This window comes from Pseudophryne corroboree, chromosome 2, assembly GCF_028390025.1.
Source record: "Pseudophryne corroboree isolate aPseCor3 chromosome 2, aPseCor3.hap2, whole genome shotgun sequence".
Classification (NCBI taxonomy): domain Eukaryota; kingdom Metazoa; phylum Chordata; class Amphibia; order Anura; family Myobatrachidae; genus Pseudophryne; species Pseudophryne corroboree.
Window position 1 is genome coordinate 70,511,637 of NC_086445.1, and position 18,926 is coordinate 70,530,562.

Consider the following 18,926-nt stretch of genomic DNA (forward strand, 5'->3'; position numbering starts at 1 on the left):
TCCTGGTAACCACGGATGCCAGCCTTTGAGGCTGGGGGGCAGTCACACAGGGAAGAAATTTCCAAGGACTTTGGTCAAGTCAGGAGTCGTCCCTACACAAATATTCTGGAACTGAGGGCCATTTACAATGCCCTAAGTCTGGCAAGGCCTCTGCTTCAAAACCAGCCGGTACTGATCCAATCAGACAACATCACGGCAGTCGCCCATGTAAACCGACAGGGCGGCACAAGAAGCAGGATGGCGATGGCAGAAGCCACAAGGATTCTCCGATGGGCAGAAAATCACGTCTTAGCACTGTCAGCAGTGTTCATTCCGAGAGTGGACAACTGGGAAGCAGACTTCCTCAGCAGACACGACCTACACCCGGGAGAGTGGGGACTTCATCCAGAAGTCTTCCAACTGTTGGTAAACCGTTGGGAAAGGCCACAGGTGGACATGATGGCGTCCCGCCTAAACAAAAAACTAGCTATTGCGCCAGGTCAAGGGACCCTCAGGCAATAGCTGTGGACGCTCTAGTGACACCGTGGGTGTACCAGTCGGTTTATGTATTCCCTCCTCTGCCTCTCATACCAAAGGTATTGAGAATAATAAGAAAACGAGGAGTAAGAACGATACTCGTGGTTCCGGATGGGCCAAGAAGAGCTTGGTACCCAGAACTTCAAGAAATGATATCAGAGGACCCATGGCCTCTACCGCTCAGACAGGATCTGCTACAGCAGGGGCCCTGTCTGTTCCAAGACTTACCGTGGCTGCGTTTGACGGCATGGCGGTTGAATTCCGGATCCTAAAGGAAAAGGGCATTCCGGAAGAAGTCATTCCTACGCTGATAAAAGCCAGGAAAGAAGTAACCGCAAACCATTATCACCATATTTGGCGAAAATATGTTGCGTGGTGTGAGGCCAGGAAGGCCCCAACAGAGGAATTTCAGCTGGGTCGTTTTCTGCACTTCCTACAGTCAGGGGTGACTATGGGCCTAAAATTGGGTTCCATTAAGGTCCAGATTTCGGCTCTGTCGATTTTCTTCCAGAAAGAACTGGCTTCACTGCCTGGAGTTCAGACATTTGTAAAGGGAGTGCTACATATTCAGCCCCCTTTTGTGCCTCCTGTGGCACCTTGGGATCTCAACGTGGTGTTGAGTTTCTTAAAATCACATTGGTTTGAGCCACTTAAAACTGTGGATTTGAAATATCTCACATGGAAAGTGGTCATGTTATTGGCCTTGGCTTCGGTCAGGCGTCTGTCAGAATTGGCGGCTTTGTCATGTAAAAGCCCTTATCTGATTTTCCATATGGATAGGGCAGAATTGAGGACTCGTCCCCAGTTTCTCCCTAAGGTGGTATCAGCTTTTCACTTGAACCAACCTATTGTAGTGCCTGCGGCTACTAGGGACTTGGAAGATTCCAAGTTACTGGACGTAGTCAGGGCCTTAAAAATGTATATTTCCAGGACGGCTGGAGTCAGGAAAACTGACTCGCTTTTTATCCTGTAGGCACCCAACAAAATAGGTGCTCCTGCTTCTAAGCAGACTATTGCTCGCTGAATTTGTAGCACAATTCAGCTGGAGCATTCTGCGGCTGGATTGCCGCATCCTAAATCAGTCAAAGCCCATTCCACGAGGAAAGTGGGCTCATCTTGGGCGGCTGCCCGAGGGGTCTCGGCTTTACAATTTTGCCGAGCTGCAACTTGGTCAGGGGCAAACACGTTTGCTAAATTCTACAAAATTGATACCCTGGCTGAGGAGGACCTTGAGTTCTCTCATTCGGTACTGCAGAGTCATCCGCACTCTCCCGCCCGTTTGGGAGCTTTGGTATAATCCCCATGGTCCTTACGGAGTTCCCAGCATCCACTAGGACGTCAGAGAAAATAAGATTTTACTCACCGGTAAATCTATTTCTCGTAGTCCGTAGTGGATGCTGGGCGCCCATCCCAAGTGCGGATTGTCTGCAATACTTGTATGTAGTTATTGCCTAACTAAGGGTTATTGTTGAGCCATCTGTTGAGAGGCTCAGTTATATTTCATACTGTTAACTGGGTGTAGTATCACAAGTTATACGGTGTGATTGGTGTGGCTGGTATGAGTCTTACACGGGATTCAAAATCCTTCCTTATTGTGTCAGCAATTCCGGGCACAGTATCCTAACTGAGGTCTGGAGGAGGGTCATAGTGGGAGGAGCCAGTGCACACCAGATAGTACCTAATCTTTCTTTTAGAGTGCCCAGTCTCCTGCGGAGCCCGTCTATTCCCCATGGTCCTTACGGAGTTCCCAGCATCCACTACGGACTACGAGAAATAGATTTACCGGTGAGTAAAATCTTATTTTTACACATTACGGCAGTCAAGTGTCCCCATTTTACACATTACGGCAGGCAAGAGTACCCATTGTACACATTACGGCAGGCAAGAGTCCCCATTTTACAAATTACTGCAGTCAAGAGTCCCCATTTTACACATTACGGCAGGCAAGTGTCCCCATTTTACATATTACGGCAGGCAAGTTTCCCCATTTTACACATTACGGTAGGCAAGAGTCCCGATTTTACACATTACGGCAGACAAGTGTCCCCATGTGACACTTTACAGCAGGCAAGTGACCATATTTAACACATTACGGCAGGTAAGTGATCCCATTTTACACATCACGGCAGGCAAGAGTCCCCATTTTACACATTACGGCAAGCAAGAGTTCCCATTTGACACATAACTGCAGTCAAGAGTCCCCATTTTACACATTACGGCAGGCAAGTGTCCCCATTTTACACATTACGGCAGGTAAGAGTACCCAATTTACACATTACGGCAGGCAAGTGTCCCCATTTTACACATTACGGCAGGCTATTGACCCCATTTTACACTTTACAGCAGGCAAGAGTCACCATTTGACACATTATGGCAGGTAAGAGTCCCATTTTACACATTACGGCAAGCAAGTTTCCCAATTTTACACATTACTGCTGGCAAGTTTCCCCATTTTACACATTACGGTAGGCAGGTGTCCCCATTTTACACATTATGACAGGCAAGTGTCCCCATTTTACACATTACAGCAGGCAAATGTCCCAATTTTACACATTACGGCAGGCAAGTGTCCCATTTTACACATTACGGCAGGCAAGTTTCCCCATTTTACACATTAAGGCAGGCAAGTGTCCCCATTTTACACAGTACAGCAGGCAAGTGTCCCCATTATACACATTACGGCAGGCAAGTGTCCCCATTTTACACATTACGGCAGGCAAGAGTCCCCATTTTACACATTACGGAAGGAAAGAGTCTCCATTTTACACATTACCGCAGGTAAGTGTCCCCATTTTACACATAATGGCAGGCAAGTTTCCCGATATTACACATTACGGCAGGCAAGTGTCCCCATTTTACACATTACTGTAGGCAAGAGTACCCATTTTACACATTATGACAGGCAAGAGTCCCAATTCTACACATTATGGCAGGCAAGTGTCCCCATTTAAAACATTACGGCAGGCAAGTGTCCCAATTTTACACATTATGGCAGGTAAGTGTCCCCATTTTTCACAATACGGTAGGCAAGAATCCCCATTTTACACATTACAGCAGGCAAGAGACCCCATTTTACACTTTACGGCAGGCAAGAGTCCCCTTTATAAACTTTACGGCAGGCAAGAGTCCCCATTTTACACATTACGGCAGGCAAGTGTCCCCATTTTACACATTACTGCAGACAAGTGTCCCCACTTTACACATCACGGCAGGCAAGTGACCCCATTCGACACATTACGGCATGCAAGTGACCCCATTTTACACATTACAACAGGCAAGAGTCGACATTTTACTAATTATGGCAGGCAAGAATCCCCTCTATACAGATAACGGCAGTAATTTTCCCCACTTTACACATAACGGCAGGCAAGTGTCCCCATTTTACACATTACGGCAGGCAAGAGTCCCCATTTTACACATTACGGAAGGAAAGAGTCTCCATTTTACACATTACCGCAGGTAAGTGTCCCCATTTTACACATAATGGCAGGCAAGTTTCCCAATATTACACATTACGGCAGGCAAGTGTCCCCATTTTACACATTACTGTAGGCAAGAGTACCCATTTTACACATTATGACAGGCAAGATTCCCAATTCTACACATTATGGCAGGCAAGTGTCCCCATTTAAAACATTACGGCAGGCAAGTGTCCCAATTTTACACATTATGGCAGGTAAGTGTCCCCATTTTTCACAATACGGTAGGCAAGAATCCCCATTTTACACATTACAGCAGGCAAGAGAACCCATTCTACACATTACGGCAGGCAAGTGTCCCCATTTTACACTTTACGGCAGGCAAGAGTCCCCTTTATAAACTTTACGGCAGGCAAGAGTCCACATTTTACACATTACGGCAGGCAAGTGTCCCCATTTTACACATTACTGCAGACAAGTGTCCCCATTTTACACATCATTGCAGGCAAGTGACCCCATTCGACACATTACGGCATGCAAGTGACCCCATTTTACACATTACAACAGGCAAGAGTCGACATTTTACTAATTATGGCAGGCAAGAATCCCCTCTATACAGATAACGGCAGTCATTTTCCCCACTTTACAAATAACGGCAGGCAAGTGTCCCCATTTTACACATTATGGCAGGCAAGTGTCCCCATTTTACACATTACGGCAGGCAAGTGTCCCCATTTTACACATTACGGCAGGCAAGAGTCCCCATTTTACACATTACGGAAGGAAAGAGTCTCCATTTTACACATTACCGCAGGTAAGTGTCCCCATTTTACACATAATGGCAGGCAAGTTTCCCAATATTACACATTACGGCAGGCAAGTGTCCCCATTTTACACATTACGGTAGGCAAGAGTACCCATTTTACACATTATGACAGGCAAGAGTCCCAATTCTACACATTATGGCAGGCAAGTGTCCCCATTTAAAACATTACGGCAGGCAAGTGTCCCCATTTTACACATTATGGCAGGTAAGTGTCCCCATTTTTCACATTACGGTAGGCAAGAGTCCCCATTTTACACATTACAGCAGGCAAGAGACCCCATTCTACACATTACAGCAGGCAAGTGTCCCCATTTTCTCTATCGTCCTAGTGGATGCTGGGGTTCCTGAAAGGACCATGGGGAATAGCGGCTCCGCAGGAGACAGGGCACAAAAAGTAAAGCTTTAGGATCAGGTGGTGTGCACTGGCTCCTCCCCCTATGACCCTCCTCCAAGCCAGTTAGATTTTTGTGCCCGGCCGAGAAGGGTGCAATCTAGGTGGCTCTCCTAAAGAGCTGCTTAGGAAAGTTTAGCTTAGGTTTTTTATTTTACAGTGAGTCCTGCTGGCAACAGGATCACTGCAACGAGGGACTTAGGGGAGAAGAAGTGAACTCACCTGCGTGCAGGATGGATTGGCTTCTTGGCTACTGGACATCAGCTCCAGAGGGACGATCACAGGTACAGCCTGGATGGTCACCGGAGCCTTGCCGCCGGCCCCCTTGCAGATGCTGAAGTAAGAAGAGGTCCAGAATCGGCGGCAGAAGACTCCTCAGTCTTCTAAAGGTAGCGCACAGCACTGCAGCTGTGCGCCATTTTCCTCTCAGCACACTTCACACGGCAGTCACTGAGGGTGCAGGGCGCTGGGAGGGGGGCGCCCTGGGAGGCAAATGAATACCTATTTTGGCTAAAAATACCTCACATATAGCCTCCGGAGGCTATATGGAGATATTTAACCCCTGCCAGAATCCGTTAAGAGCGGGAGACGAGGCCGCCGAAAAAGGGGCGGGGCCTATCTCCTCAGCACACAGCGCCATTTTCCCTCACAGAAAGGCTGGAGGGAAGGCTCCCAGGCTCTCCCCTGCACTGCACTACAGAAACAGGGTTAAAACAGAGAGGGGGGGCACTAATTTGGCGATATGCTTATATATATATTAAGATGCTATAAGGGAAAACACTTATATAAGGTTGTCCCTATATAATTATAGCGTTTTTGGTGTGTGCTGGCAAACTCTCCCTCTGTCTCTCCAAAGGGCTAGTGGGTCCTGTCCTCTATCAGAGCATTCCCTGTGTGTGTGCTGTGTGTCGGTACGTGTGTGTCGACAGGTAGGAGGACGATGTTGGTGAGGAGGCGGAGCAATTGCCTGTAATGGTGATGTCACTCTCTAGGGAGTCGACACCGGAATGGATGGCTTATTTAGGAAATTACGTGATAATGTCAACACGCTGCAAAGTCGGTTGACGACATGAGACGGCCGACAAACAATTAGTACGGTCCAGACGTCTCAAAAACACCGTCAAGGGTTTTAAAACGCCCGTTTACTTTAGTCGGTCGACACAGACACAGACAGGGACACTGAATCCAGTGTCGACGGTGAATAAACAAACGTATTCCTTATTAGGGCCACACGTTAAAGGCAATGAAGGAGGTGTTACGTATTTCTGATACTACAAGTACCACAAAAGAGGGTATTATGTGGGATGTGAAAAAACTACCATAGTTTTTCCTGAATCAGATAAATTAAATAAAGTGTGTGATGATGCGTGGGTTCCCCCCGATAGAAAATTATGGGCGGTATACCCTTTCCCGCCAGAAGTTAGGGCGCGTTGGGAAACACCCCTTAAGGTGGATAAGGCGCTCACACGCTTATCAAAACAAGTGGCGGTACCGTCTATAGATAGGGCCGTCCTCAAGGACCAGCTGACAAGGCTGGAAAATATAATAAAAAGTATATACACACATACTGGTGTTATACTGCGGCCAGCGATCGCCTCAGCCTGGATGTGCAGAGCTAGGGTGGCTTGGTCGGATTCCCTGACTAAAAATATTGATACCCTTGACAGGGACAGTATTTTATTGACTATAGAGCATTTCTATATATGCGAGATGCACAGAGGGATATTTGCACTCTGGCATCATGAATAAACGCGATGTCCATAACTGCCAGAAGATGTTATGGACACGACAGTGGTCAGGTGATGCAGATTCCAAACGGCACAGTATGGCCGTATAAAGGAAGAGGACTTGTTTGGGGTCGGTCCATCGGACCTGGTGGTCACGGCAACTGCTGGAAAATCCACCGGTTTTTACCCTAAGTCACATCTCTGCAGAAAAAGACACCGTCTTTTCAGCCTCAGTCCTCTCGTCCCTATAAGATCATATCTGCCCAGGGATAGAGGAAAGGGAAGAAGACTGCAGCAGGCAGCCCATTCCCAGGAACAGAAGCGTTCCACCGCGTCTGACAAGTTCTCAGCATGGCGCTGAGACCGTACAGGACCCCTGGATCCTACAAGTAGTATCCCGGGGGTACAGATGGGAATGTCGAGACGTTTCCCCTTCGCAGGCTCCTGAAGTCTGCTTTACCAAGTCTCCCTCCGACAAGGAGGTAGTATGGGAAAAAATTCACAAGCTGTATTCCCAGCAGGTGATAATTAAATTACCCCTCCTACTACAGAAAAGGGGTATTATTCCACACTATATTGTGGTACTGAAGCCAGAAGGCTAGGTGAGACTTATTCTAAAAAATTTTTTTTGAACACTTACAAAGGTTCAAATTAAGATGAAGTCACTCAGAGCAGTGATAACGAACCAGGAAGAAGGGGACTATATAGTGTCCCGGGACATCAGGGATGCTTACCTCTATGTCCCAAATTTGCCCTTCTCACTAAGGGTACCTCAGGTTCGTGGTGCAGAACTGTCACTATCAGTTTCAGACGCTGCCGTTTGGATTGTCCACGGCACCCCGGGGTCTTTACCAAGGTAATGGCCGAATTGATGATTCTTCTTCGAAGAAAAGGCGTCTTAATTATCCCTTACTTGGACGATCTCCTGATAGGGGCATAGTCCAGGGAACAGTTGGAGGTCGGAGTAGCACTATCTCGGATACTGCTACAATCAGCACGGGTGGATTCTAAATATTCCAAAATCGCAGCTGATCCCGACGACACGTCTGCTGTGCCTAGGGATGATTCTGGACACAGTCCAGAAAAAGGTGTTTCTCCCGGAAGAGAAAGCCAGGGAGTTATCCGAGCAAGTCAGGAACCTCCTAAAAACAGTGCATCATTGCACAAGGGTCCTGGTAAAGATGGTGGCTTCCTACGAAGCAATTCCATTCGGCAGATTTCACGTAAGAACTTTTCAGTGGGATCTGCTGGACAAATGGTCCGGATCGCATCTTCAGATGCATCAGCGGATAACCCAATATCCAAGGACAAGGGTGTCTCTCCTGTGGTGGTTATAGAGTGCTCATCTTCTAGAGGGCCGCAGATTCGGCATTCAGGATTGGATGCTGGTAACCACGGAGCCCAGCCTGAGAGGCTGGGGAGCAGTCACACAAGGGAAAAATTTCCAGGGAGTGTGATCAAGTATGGAGACTTTTCTCCACATAAATATACTGGAGCTAAGGGTAAATTTATAATGCTCTAAGCTTAGCAAGACCTCTGCTTCAAGGTCAGCCGGTATTGATCCAGTGGGAAAAACATCACGGCAGTCGCCCACGTAAACAGACAGGGCGACACAAGAAGCAGGAGGGCAATGGCAGAAACTGCAAGGATTTTTCGCTGGGCGGAAAATCATGTGATAACACTGTCAGCAGTTTTTCATCCCGGGAATGGAAACTGGGAAGCAGACTTCCTCAGCACGACCTCCACCCGGGAGAGTGGAAACTTCATTGAGAAGTTTTTTCCACATGATTGTAAACCGTTGGGAAATACCAAAGGTGGACATGATGGCGTCCCGTCTGAACAAAAAACGGGACAGGTATTGCGCCAGGTCAAGAGACCCTCAGGCAATAGATGTGGACGTTCTGGTAACACCGTGGGTGTACCAGTCGGTGTATGTGTTCCCTCCTCTGCTTCTCATACCTAAGGTGCTGAGAATTATAAGACGTAGAGGAGTAAGAACTATACTCATGGCTCCGGATTGGCCAACAAGGACTTGGTACCCGGAACTTCAAGAGATGATTACAGAGGTCTTATGGCCTCTGCCGCTAAGAAGGGACTTGCTTCAGCAAGTACCATGTCTGTTCCAAGACTTACCGCAGCTGCGTTTGTCGGCATGGCGATGGAAAGCCGGATCCTAAGGGAAAAAAGGCATTCCGGAAGAGGTCATTCCTACCCTGGTCAAAGCCAGAAAGGAGGTGACCGCACAACATTATCACCACGTGTGGCGAAAATATGTTGCGTGGTGTGAGGCCAGGAAGGCCCCACAAAGAAATTTCAACTCGGTCGTTTCCTGCATTTCCTGCAAACAGGAGTGTCTATGGGCCTCAAATTGGGGTCCATTAAGGTTCAAATTCGGCCCTGTAAATTTTCTTCCAGAAAGAATTGGCTTCAGTTCCTGAAGTCCAGAAGTTTGTCAAGGGAGTATTGCATATACAAACCCCTTTTTTGTGCCTCCAGTGGCACTGTGGGATCTCAACGTAGTTCTGGGATTCCTCAAATCACATTGGTTTAAAACCAGTCAAATATGTGGATTTGAAGCATCTCACATAAAAAGTGACCATGCTCTTGGCCCTGGCCTGGACCAGGCGAGTGTCAAATTGGTGGTTTTTTCTCAAAAAAGCCCATATCTGTTTGTCCATTCGGACAGGGCAGAGCTGCGGACTCGTCCCCAGTTCTCTCCCTAAGGTGGTGTCAGTGTTTCACCTGAACCAGCTTATTGTGGTGCCTTGCACCTACTAGGGACTTGGAGGACTCCAAGTTGCTAGAAGTTGTCAGGGCCCTGAAAATATGTTCCAGGACAGCTGGAGTCAGAAAATCTGACTCGCTGTTTATACTGTATGCACCCAACAAGTTGGGTGCGCCTGCTTCTAAGCAGTCGATTGCTCGTTGGATTTGTAACACAATTCAACTTGCACATTCTGAGGCAGGCCTGCCACAGTCTAAATCGGTTAAGGCCCATTCCACAAGGAAGGTGGGCTCATCTTGGGCGGCTGCCCGAGAGGTCTCGGCATTACAACTCTGCCGAGCAGCTACGTGGTCAGGGGAGAACACGTTTGTAAAATTCTACAAATTTGATATCCTGGCAAAAGAGGACCTGGAGTTCTCTCATTCGGTGCTGCAGAGTCATCCGCACTCTCCCGCCCGTTTGGGAGCTTTGGTATAATCCCCATGGTCCTTTCAGGAACCCCAGCATCCACTAGGACGATAGAGAAAATAAGAATTTACTTACCGATAATTCTATTTCTCGGAGTCCGTAGTGGATGCTGGGCGCCCATCCCAAGTGCGGATTATCTGCAATACTTGTACATAGTTACAAAAATCGGGTTATTATTGTTGTGAGCCATCTTTTCAGAGGCTCCGCTGTTATCATACTGTTAACTGGGTTTAGATCACAAGTTGTACGGTGTGATTGGTGTGGCTGGTATGAGTCTTACCCGGGATTCAAAATTCCTCCCTTATTGTGTACGCTCGTCCGGGCACAGTACCTAACTGGCTTGGAGGAGGGTCATAGGGGGAGGAGCCAGTGCACACCACCTGATCCTAAAGCTTTACTTTTTGTGCCCTGTCTCCTGCGGAGCCGCTATTCCCCATGGTCCTTTCAGGAACCCCAGCATCCACTACGGACTCCGAGAAATAGAATTATCGGTAAGTAAATTCTTATTTTACACTTTACGGCAGGCAAGAGTCCCCTTTATAAACATTACGGCAGGCAAGAGTCCCCATTTTACACATTACGGCAGGCAAGTGTCCCCATTTTACACTTTACTGCAGGCAAGTGTCCCCATTTTACACATTACGGCAGACAAGTGACCCCATTCGACACATTACGGCATGCAAGTGACCCCATTTTACACATTTCAACAGGCAAGAGTCGCCATTTTAATAATTACGGCAGGCGAGAATCCCGTCTATACAGATAACGGCAGCAATTTTCCCCATTTTACACATAACGGCAGGCAAGTGTCCCCATTTTACACATTACGGTAGGCAAGAGTACCCATTTTACACATTACAGTAGGCAAGAGACCCCATTCTACACATTACGGCAGGCAAGTGTCCCCATTTTACACTTTACGGCAGGCAAGAGTCCCCTTTATAAACATTACGGCAGACAAGAGTCCCCATTTTACACATTACGGCAGGCAAGTGTCCCCATTTTACACATTACGGCAGGCAAGTGGTGTCCCCATTTTACATATTACGGCAGGCAAGTTTCCCCATTTTACACATTACGGTAGGCAAGAGTCCCCATTTTACACATTACGGCAGACCAGTGTCGCCATGTGACACTTTACAGCAGGCAAGTGACCCCATTTAACACATTACGGCATGCAAGTGACCCCATTTTACACATTACAACAGGCAAGAGTCGCCATTTTACTAATTACGGCAGGCAAGTATCCCCTCTATACAGATAACGGCAGCAATTTTCCCCATTTAACACATAACGGCAGGCAAGTGTCCCCATTTTACACATTATGGCAGGCAAGTGTCCCCATTTTTCACATTACGGTAGGCAAGAGTCCTCATTTTACACATTACAGCAGGCAAGAGTCCCCTTTATAAACATTACGGCAGGCAATTGTCCCCATTTTACACATTACGGCAGGCAAGAGTCCCCTTTATAAACATTACGGCAGGCAAGAGTCCCCATTTTACACATTACGGCAGGCAAGTGTCCCAATTTTACACATTACTGCAGGCAAGTGTCCCCATTTTACACATTACTGCAGGCAAGTGTCCCCATTTTACACATTACGGCAGGCAAGTGACCCCATTCGACACATTACGGCATGCAAGTGACCCCATTTTACACATTTCAACAGGCAAGAGTCGCCATTTTAATAATTACGGCAGGCGAGAATCCCGTCTATACAGATAACGGCAGCAATTTTCCCCATTTTACACATAACGGCAGGCAAGTGTCCCCATTTTACACATTACGGTAGGCAAGAGTACCCATTTTACACATTACAGTAGGCAAGAGACCCCATTCTACACATTACGGCAGGCAAGTGTCCCCATTTTACACTTTACGGCAGGCAAGAGTCCCCTTTATAAACATTACGGCAGACAAGAGTACCCATTTTACACATTACGGCAGGCAAGTGTCCCCATTTTACACATTACGGCAGGCAAGTGGTGTCCCCATTTTACATATTACGGCAGGCAAGTTTCCCCATTTTACACATTACGGTAGGCAAGAGTCCCCATTTTACACATTACGGCAGACCAGTGTCGCCATGTGACACTTTACAGCAGGCAAGTGACCCCATTTAACACATTACGGCATGCAAGTGACCCCATTTTACACATTACAACTAGAGATGAGCGGGTTCGGTTTCTCTGAATCCGAACCCGCACGAACTTCATGTTTTTTTCACGGGTCCGAGCAGACTCGGATCCTCCCGCCTTGCTCGGTTAACCCGAGCGCGCCCGAACGTCATCATGACGCTGTCGGATTCTCGCGAGACTCGGATTCTATATAAGGAGCCGCGCGTCGCCGCCATTTTCACACGTGCATTGAGATTGATAGGGAGAGGACGTGGCTGGCGTCCTCTCCATTTAGATTAGGGTTGAGAGAGAGAGAGAGAGATTGACCTGAGGCTGTGATACTGTAGAAGAGAGTGCAGAGTTTAGTGACTGACGACCACAGTGACCACCAGACAGTGCAGTTGTTTGTTTTATTTAATATATCCGTTCTCTGCCTGAAAAAAACGATACACACAGTGACTCAGTCACATACCATATCTGTGTGCACTGCTCAGCCCAGTGTGCTGCATCAATGTATATATATATCTGACTGTGCTCAGCTCACACAGCTTATAATTGTGGGGGAGACTGGGGAGCACTGCAGTGCCAGTTATAGGTTATAGCAGGAGCCAGGAGTACATAATATTATATTAAAATTAAACAGTGCACACTTTTGCTGCAGGAGTGCCACTGCCAGTGTGACTAGTGACCAGTGACCTGACCACCAGTATATATAATATTAGTAGTATACTATCTCTTTATCAACCAGTCTATATTAGCAGCAGACACAGTACAGTGCGGTAGTTCACGGCTGTGGCTACCTCTGTGTTGGCACTCGGCAGCCCGTCCATAATTGTATATACCACCTAACCGTGGTTTTTTTTTCTTTCTTTATAGTCATACTAGTTACGAGTATACTATCTCTTTATCAACCAGTCTATATTAGCAGCAGACACAGTACAGTGCGGTAGTTCACGGCTGTGGCTACCTCTGTGTCGGCACTCGGCAGCCCGTCCATAATTGTATATACCACCTAACCGTGGTTTTTTTTTCTTTCTTTATACATACATACTAGTTACGAGTATACTATCTCTTTATCAACCAGTCTATATTAGCAGCAGACACAGTACAGTGCGGTAGTTCACGGCAGTGGCTACCTCTGTGTCGGCACTCGGCAGCCCGTCCATAATTGTATATACCACCTAACCGTGGTTTTTTTTTCTTTCTTTATACATACATACTAGTTACGAGTATACTATCTCTTTATCAACCAGTCTATATATTAGCAGCAGACACAGTACAGTGCGGTAGTTCACGGCTGTGGCTACCTCTGTGTCGGCACTCGGCAGCCCGTCCATAATTGTATATACCACCTAACCGTGGTTTTTTTTTCTTTCTTTATACATACATACTAGTTACGAGTATACTATCTCTTTATCAACCAGTCTATATATTAGCAGCAGACACAGTACAGTGCGGTAGTTCACGGCTGTGGCTACCTCTGTGTCGGCACTCGGCAGCCCGTCCATAATTGTATACTAGTATCCAATCCATCCATCTCCATTGTTTACCTGAGGTGCCTTTTAGTTGTGCCTATTAAAATATGGAGAACAAAAATGTTGAGGTTCCAAAATTAGGGAAAGATCAAGATCCACTTCCACCTCGTGCTGAAGCTGCTGCCACTAGTCATGGCCGAGACGATGAAATGCCAGCAACGTCGTCTGCCAAGGCCGATGCCCAATGTCATAGTACAGAGCATGTCAAATCCAAAACACCAAATATCAGTAAAAAAAGGACTCCAAAACCTAAAATAAAATTGTCGGAGGAGAAGCGTAAACTTGCCAATATGCCATTTACCACACGGAGTGGCAAGGAACGGCTGAGGCCCTGGCCTATGTTCATGGCTAGTGGTTCAGCTTCACATGAGGATGGAAGCACTCAGCCTCTCGCTAGAAAAATGAAAAGACTAAAGCTGGCAAAAGCAGTAGCACCGCAAAGAACTGTGCGTTCTTCGAAATCCCAAATCCACAAGGAGAGTCCGACTCCAATTGTGTCGGTTGCGATGCCTGACCTTCCCAACACTGGACGTGAAGAGCATGCGCCTTCCACCATTTACACGCCCCCTGCAAGTGATGGAAGGAGCACCCGCAGTCCAGTTCCTGATAGTCAGATTGAAGATGTCAGTGTTGAAGTACACCAGGATGAGGAGGATATGGGTGTTGCTGGCGCTGGGGAGGAAATTGACCAGGAGGATTCTGATGGTGAGGTGGTTTGTTTAAGTCAGGCACCCGGGGAGACACCTGTTGTCCGTGGTAGGAATATGGCCGTTGACATGCCTGGTGAAAATACCAAAAAAATCAGCTCTTCGGTGTGGAAGTATTTCACCAGAAATGCGGACAACAGGTGTCAACCACCTCGGAACATCCTCCCTTATACGTCACCTGCAGCGCATTCATAATAAGTCAGTGACAAGTTCAAAAACTTGGGCCGACAGCGGAAGCAGTCCACTGACCAGTAAATCCCTTCCTCTTGTAACCAAGCTCACGCAAACCACCCCACCAACTCCCTCAGTGTCAATTTCCTCCTTCCCCAGGAATGCCAATAGTCCTGCAGGCCATGTCACTGGCAATTCTGACGAGTCCTCTCCTGCCTGGGATTCCTCCGATGCATCCTTGCGTGTAACGCCTACTGCTGCTGGCGCTGCTGTTGTTGCTGCTGGGAGTCGATGGTCATCCCAGAGGGGAAGTCGTAAGACCACTTTTACTACTTCCACCAAGCAATTGACTGTCCAACAGTCCTTTGCGAGGAAGATGAAATATCACAGCAGTCATCCTACTGCAAAGCGGATAACTGAGGCCTTGACATCCTGGATGGTGAGAAACGTGGTTCCGGTATCCATCATTACTGCAGAGCCAACTAGAGACTTGTTGGAGGTACTGTGTCCCCGGTACCAAATACCATCTAGGTTCCATTTCTCTAGGCAGGCGATACCGAAAATGTACACAGACCTCAGAAAAAGAGTCACCAGTGTCCTAAAAAATGCAGCTGTACCCAATGTCCACTTAACCACGGACATGTGGACAAGTGGAGCAGGGCAGGGTCAGGACTATATGACTGTGACAGCCCACTGGGTAGATGTATGGACTCCCGCCGCAAGAACAGCAGCGGCGGCACCAGTAGCAGCATCTCGCAAACGCCAACTCTTTCCTAGGCAGGCTACGCTTTGTATCACCGGTTTCCAGAATACGCACACAGCTGAAAACCTCTTACGGCAACTGAGGAAGATCATCGCGGAATGGCTTACCCCAATTGGACTCTCCTGTGGATTTGTGGCATCGGACAACGCCAGCAATATTGTGTGTGCATTAAATCTGGGCCAATTCCAGCACGTCCCATGTTTTGCACATACCTTGAATTTGGTGGTGCAGAATTTTTTAAAAAACGACAGGGGCGTGCAAGAGATGCTGTCGGTGGCCAGAAGAATTGCGGGACACTTTCGGCGTACAGGCACCACGTACAGAAAACTGGAGCACCACCAAAAACTACTGAACCTGCCCTGCCATCATCTGAAGCAAGAAGTGGTAACGAGGTGGAATTCAACCCTGTATATGCTTCAGAGGTTGGAGGAGCAGCAAAAGGCCATTCAAGCCTATACAATTGAGCACGATATAGGAGGTGGGATGCACCTGTCTCAAGCGCAGTGGAGAATGATTTCAACGTTGTGCAAGGTTCTGATGCCCTTTGAACTTGCCACACGTGAAGTCAGTTCAGACACTGCCAGCCTGAGTCAGGTCATTCCCCTCATCAGGCTTTTGCAGAAGAAGCTGGAGACATTGAAGGAGGAGCTAACACGGAGCGATTCCGCTAGGCATGTGGGACTTGTAGATGGAGCCCTTAATTCGCTTAGCAAGGATTCACGGGTGGTCAATCTGTTGAAATCAGAGCACTACATTTTGGCCACCGTGCTCGATCCTAGATTTAAAGCCTACCTTGGATCTCTCTTTCCGGCAGACACAAGTCTGCTGGGGTTCAAACACCTGCTGGTGAGTAAATTGTCAAGTCAAGCGGAACGCGACCTGTCAACAACATCTCCTCCTTCACATTCTCCCGCAACTGGGGGTGCGAGGAAAAGGCTCAGAATTCCGAGCCCACCCGCTGGCGGTGATGCAGGGCAGTCTGGAGCAACTGCTGATACTGACATCTGGTCCGGACTGAAGGACCTGACAACGATTACGGACATGTCGTCTACTGTCACTGCATATGATTCTCTCCCCATTGAAAGAATGGTGGAGGATTATATGAGTGACCGCATCCAAGTAGGCATGTCACACAGTCCGTACTTATACTGGCAGGAAAAAGAGGCAATTTGGAGGCCCTTGCACAAACTGGCTTTATTCTACCTAAGTTGCCCTCCCACAAGTGTGTACTCCGAAAGAGTGTTTAGTGCCGCCGCTCACCTTGTCAGCAATCGGCGTACGAGGTTACATCCAGAAAATGTGGAGAAGATGATGTTCATTAAAATGAATTATAATCAATTCCTCCGTGGAGACATTGACCAGCAGCAATTGTCTCCACAAAGTACACAGGGAGCTGAGATGGTGGATTCCAGTGGGGACGAATTGATAATCTGTGAGGAGGGGGATGTACACGGTGATATATCGGAGGATGATGATGAGGTGGACATCTTGCCTCTGTAGAGCCAGTTTGTGCAAGGAGAGATTAATTGCTTCTTTTTTGGTGGGGGTCCAAACCAACCCGTCATATCAGTCACAGTCGTGTGGCAGACCCTGTCACTGAAATGATGGGTTGGTTAAAGTGTGCATGTCCTGTTTATACAACATAAGGGTGGGTGGGAGGGCCCAAGGACAATTCCATCTTGCACCTCTTTTTTCTTTTCTTTTTCTTTGCGTCATGTGCTGTTTGGGGAGGGTTTTTTGGAAGGGACATCCTGCGTGACACTGCAGTGCCACTCCTAGATGGGCCCGGTGTTTGTGTCGGCCACTAGGGTCGCTTATCTTACTCACACAGCTACCTCATTGCGCCTCTTTTTTTCTTTGCGTCATGTGCTGTTTGGGGAGGGTTTTTTGGAAGGGACATCCTGCGTGACACTGCAGTGACACTCCTAGATGGGCCCGGTGTTTGTGTCGGCCACTAGGGTCGCTTATCTTACTCACACAGCTACCTCATTGCGCCTCTTTTTTTCTTTGCGTCATGTGCTGTTTGGGGAGGGTTTTTTGGAAGGGACATCCTGCGTGACACTGCAGTGCCACTCCTAGATGGGCCCGGTGTTTGTGTCGGCCACTAGGGTCGCTAATCTTACTCACACTGCTACCTCATTGCGCCTCTTTTTTTCTTTGCGTCATGTGCTGTTTGGGGAGGGTTTTTTGGAAGGGCCATCCTGCGTGACACTGCAGTGCCACTCCTAGATGGGCCCGGTGTTTGTGTCGGCCACTAGGGTCGCTTATCTTACTCACACAGCGACCTCGGTGCAAATTTTAGGACTAAAAATAATATTGTGAGGTGTGAGGTATTCAGAATAGACTGAAAATGAGTGGAAATTATGGTTTTTGAGGTTAATAATACTTTGGGATCAAAATGACCGCCAAATTCTATGATTTAAGCTGTTTTTTAGGTTTTTTGGAAAAAAACACCCGAATCCAAAACACACCCGAATCCGACAAAAAAAATTCGGTGAGGTTTTGCCAAAACGCGGTCGAACCCAAAACACGGCCGCGGAACCAAACCCAAAACCAAAACACAAAACCCGAAAAATTTCCGGCGCTCATCTCTAATTACAACAGGCAAGAGTCGCCATTTTACTAATTACGGCAGGCAAGTATCCCCTCTATACAGATAACGGCAGCAATTTTCCCTATTTAACACATAACGGCAGGCAAGTGTCCCCATTTTACACATTATGGCAGGCAAGTGTCCCCATTTTTCACATTACGGTAGGCAAGAGTCCTCATTTTACACATTACAGCAGGCAAGAGTCCCCTTTATAAACATTACGGTAGGCAATTGTCCCCATTTTACACATTACGGCAGGCAAGAGTCCCCTTTATAAACATTACGGCAGGCAAGAGTCCCCATTTTACACATTACGGCAGGCAAGTGTCCCAATTTTACACATTACTGCAGGCAAGTGTCCCCATTTTACACATTACGGCAGGCAAGTGACCCCATTCGACACATTACGGCATGCAAGTGACCCCATTTTACACATTTCAACAGGCAAGAGTCGCCATTTTAATAATTACGGCAGACGAGAATCCCGTCTATACAGATAACGGCAGCAATTTTCCCCATTTTACACATAACGGCAGGCAAGTGTCCCCATTTTACACATTACGGTAGGCAAGAGTACCCATTTTACACATTATGACAGGCAAGAGTCCCAATTCTACACATTATGGCAGGCAAGTGTCCTATTTAAAACATTACGGCAGGCAAGTGTCCCCATTTTACACATTATGGCAGGCAAGTGTCCCCATTTTTCACATTACGGTAGGCAAGAGTCCTCATTTTACAAATTACAGCAGGCAAGAGACCCCATTCTACACATTACGGCAGGCAAGTGTCCCCATTTTACACTTTACGGCAGGCAAGAGTCCCCTTTATAAACATTACGGCAGGCAATTGTCCCCATTTTACACATTACAACAGGCAAGAGTCCTCTTTATAAACATTACGGCAGGCAAGAGTCCCCATTTTACACATTACGGCAGGCAAGTGTCCCCATTTTACACATTACT